Source organism: Petaurus breviceps, unplaced genomic scaffold, assembly GCF_028583685.1.
Source record: "Petaurus breviceps papuanus isolate PSGF00001 unplaced genomic scaffold, PetGlider_PUasm1.0 90825, whole genome shotgun sequence".
Lineage (NCBI taxonomy): Eukaryota > Metazoa > Chordata > Mammalia > Diprotodontia > Petauridae > Petaurus > Petaurus breviceps.
The window spans coordinates 1,112,575-1,116,814 of NW_027187353.1; positions in this window are offsets into that span (position 1 = coordinate 1,112,575).

A 4,240-nucleotide genomic window follows, 5' to 3' on the forward strand; every position below is an offset into this window, starting at 1 on the left:
CAACCTCCCCCATTTTACAGATGAGGAAACTGAGACCCTGAAAGAGAAAGTAGCTTTCAAGACCACATCTTTAGAAGGTAGCAGTGTCAGGATTCACATCCAGGGCTTTCCCCACAGCCTTAAAGTATCTCATTAGAAGTGCTGCTCCAGAGTCTAAGAGCTAAGAGTCTTCCCTCAGGGGCTGAAGAGCTTCAGTGTGTTACCTGCTCACTCATAGCCTTGCTTGGATTGGGTCAGATATGCAGGGGTAAAGTTCTGGGAGTCAATTGAAGAGGAAACCAGCAGAAGTTGAGAGGAGAAGTAGATTCCAACTTGGTTTGTGGTTGAAAGGGTGGATAGTTTTCCCATCAAAGGCACTTCTCTGCCCTATGATTAGGAACAATTTGTCTTTCCAGGATGCCATTTGTGTCAGGAAAAAAAAGCAACAAACCAGCCACGAAAATTAATGATATTTTTAGGTTTCCTTCAGCAGTGAGACTGAGACATCACCTGGTCTGTGAGCTGTCTCCCACAGTCCTGATGTCTGAGACTGTCATTCCTGCCTCACCAAAGGCACAGAGGAGAAATAGTTTGAAGTATTTCCTCTCAATATTGATTCCAAGACAGTTCCTGAGTGAGTCAGGCTGAAGAATGGAGAGGACATTTACTAGCTATGTGAACTTGGGCAGGACATAGCCTCGATGTGGGTCTCAGTTTCCCCTTCTGTAAAATGGGCCTGGGGTTAGACTAGATGAACTTTAAGGTTCTTTCTAGCTCTAATTGTTATGGTTTTCTGATTTGAAATGGGAGACTGAAGGCTTTGGGTCGGGCCAGCCCTGGGTGAAATTATGAAATGATGGATCTCCCTTCCTACATTCATTTTCTCTTCACTCAGGACCTTCATAAAGCTTCCTGGGGCCCCAGGACCCTGCCTGGATCATTCTATTCATATTTGTTCTATCAAGGTCCAAAATTATCCTTCCCTTTTCCTTTCCTTGGGAGCTTCCATTCACTCAGGAAAGCATCTGAAAAAAAAATGAATCCACATGAAGTTATAAATGATTGATAACAGCTTTATGTGCTATTGGATGGGGAAAAAATAACCCCAAAGGATCAGGATTATTAGAACTTAGAGGTTATTTAGTCACTCCCAGACATTTTATGAGGTCTAGGAAAGCACAGTGACTCCGTCAGGGTGATGTACTGGAAATAAAGGTGGACCAGAAGTTGGGGAGATCCCTACACTCTCTGTGGTTACCTGAAGCAAATTGTTTAATTTCATTACCTGGAAAACAAGGTTCCTTCTTGGCTCTAAAATTCTGCAATAGTGGCAGAGCCTAAATAGGGACTCAGATCGCCTGGCTCCCAGTCCTGAGCCCTTCCCACCGTCTGTGCTGCCCAAAGTCTAGACCAGGTTAAAATACAAACTTCTTCTGGTGCTTCAAGCCAATCATAGTCTGGCTCGTTGTGCTTCCTGGGCTTATCACCCATTACTACCTCTCATGCATTGTAAATTCCAACCAGACTTGGCCCAATTGGTCTCCTCAGCCACAATATTCTGTCAGAAGGGGGATTTAGGCTAGAAGAACTCTGAGGTTCCTTCCAACTTTCAACTTCTGTGATCTCCTACCTCCGAGTCTTTGTACAGGTTGAACCCTGTAACTCCTTCATTTATTTCTCTTATAATCTCTGCCTTCTTTCAAGTATTGGCTGATGTCCTGCCTTCTACAGAAAGCCTTCCCTGATACTTCCTCCTGCTTGTCTCAAATCCCAGTGTATCTGTTTACAGATATACAGTGTATCGAGTATCTCTCTCATTAGAATGCAAGCTTATTAAGGGAATGGACTAGTTTGGTTTTGTGTTTCCGTCTTTGTTTCTCCACTGGCTATTCCAGTGCCTTTCCAGTAGCAGATACTTCATAAATGGCTGATAGCAAGAGCCCCGGCTGTAGTCAGAAGGTGTGGGTTCAAATCTCACCTCTGGCATTGATTGTCTGTGTGGTATTGGGTAAATTATTCCCTGGTCTTCAGTTTCTTCATCGGTATGATGAGGAAATTGGATTAGATGACCTCTAAGGTCATCCAGTTTTAAATCTATGTTCCTATCATTAGAGATTGTCCTTCCAGTTAAATATGTGCTTTGAAAATATGGCATTCACAGGGGCAGCTAGGTGGCTCAGTGAATAGAGCACGGATCCTGGAGTCAGGAGGACCTGAGTTCAAATCTAACCTCAGACACTTAACACAAAAACTAGCCGTGTGACTCTAGGCAAGTCACTTAACCCCAATTGCCCTCCAAAAAGAAAAAAAAATTATTTTGATAACTGTATTTCAGCATCATTGATTTTCTTTGTAATCCTTTGTCTTTTATGCATTTTAAAAACTTATTCTGCAAAGGGGACCACAGGCTTCATAAGATAGTGAAAGGGGTCCCTGGCACAAAAAGGGTTAAGAATTCCCTCTCTAGAGTCACTGGGACTGCAGATGTGAGGTTGCGTTCGTGGCCTAGTTGAGGAGGGTGGCAGATATATATGGAGGTTGTGCTTTGTCTTAGCTAGAATCAGTTGCTTAAGAGTTCAGGAATTCTTCACAATCAGATAAATAAACAAAACAGAACCTTTTGTATTTTCCCAGTCTCCACACATTTCCTGCAGCTCCACCAGTCTTTGGCCAGGGATTTCTTTTCAAGATGGTCTCTGGTCAGGTTTCTTTTCCTTCACTAGGCTTGTCTCCCTGCAGGATTTTTCAGTCTATTCAGAAATGTAGGCTTTGCCTCAGTTCTGTAGCAGAGGTGGAGGTGACAGTGCCTGATTTAGCAAACCCAAATGGGTGGGAGGTTGGTGGCCAAAGGAAAGGAGAACACCCTGGAAGGAGTTGTCAGTGATGAATGGTGACCTTATGATTCTTGAGAGGAGGGAGATGAAATGGATGTGACCCAGTAAGACCCTCTCTGCTGCCCTGACATTCTGCCATCCCTACCAAAAGGCACACTTTGTACCTTGAAGGGTATAACACAGAATAGCACAGCTGGAAAGGACCTTAGAGATCACTTATCAAACTCCCTCCTTCTGTCATGAGGAAAGGAGGTCCATGAAGGTTATGTGGCAAAGTGAGAAGTAGACCCTGGGTTTCCCGAGGTCTACCCAAGTCATTTCTCTCCTACTGCCCCTCACTCATTCTCTTGTCTTACTCCTTAATCAAGGATGTAGGCAGCCTGTTGTCCTGAAGCCTTCTCCTTTGAGGGATCTCCCTGATTGTAGGATACCTTCCTTACCTCCCATTTTTCCTCCTAAGCTTATGAAAACAACCCAGTTGTGTCAGCAAACCTAATAGGGTTGGTCAGAGAGCAGGGAAGGGAGAAGGCATGGTGTGTGAGGTGTCAGACACTGCCCTCTCACACCCACAGGCTGGAATGTTCTGTACTATTTATAAAGGTTCAACTGAAGATGTGTCCATCAACTCCCAGGGAACTAAATAAATAGACTAATTGTTGAATGAGTCTCTTGTGCTGGTGGAAAGCTGGAGGGCCACCTAAAGCAAAAGCTGAATGGCTTCATCTGTCTTTGAGTCCTCCTCGTGAGAGTCAGCCCCTTTCCCAAGGTGAGCCAGAAAAGGCTGAAGAGGAATCTGGGACCCGTCTTAAGAAGGGGTATCTACGTCCAAGGATAAACTGCCTCCATCTCTTCCTTCCTAGCACTGCTGATTTTATCCAGGGGCAGCGATCCACCCAGATCTGATCTGGTGGGATGGGAGGGGAGCAGGGAAGATGGGAATAGAAAGCCCCAAATGCACTTCTTCCAAGATTCCAGGTTTGGCTCCTGTGAATACAAAGTCAGTGGTTGGCTCCTGACCTCCTTTAGGGCCCTGAGAGTTCTCAGAGTATAACTGCTGTTGTATCTTAACTTTATTCATGGGCTTATACAATGTTCTCATTTTCTTCCCCCCTGGATGATCAGTACATTCAGTCCCCATGTTTCATAAGCAGATATAGTGATCAATGGAAATATCAGAAAGAGAATATGTAAAGACCTGGGTGAAGGTAACAGCAGAAAGTCTGGGAATTGGGACTTCTCCAATTAGTTGAACAGAAGAATAACTACGAAGCTTTTCCTAATAAAAGCTCATCCTGGGACCCATCCTGAATGAGTCATCAGGCATTCCTCCTGGACCAACAGCTCTTGGCATCTTCTTTATTCTATTTTTAACTCTCCCTTTCTCTCTCTCTCTCTCTCTCTCTCTCTCTCTCTCTCTCTCTCTCTCT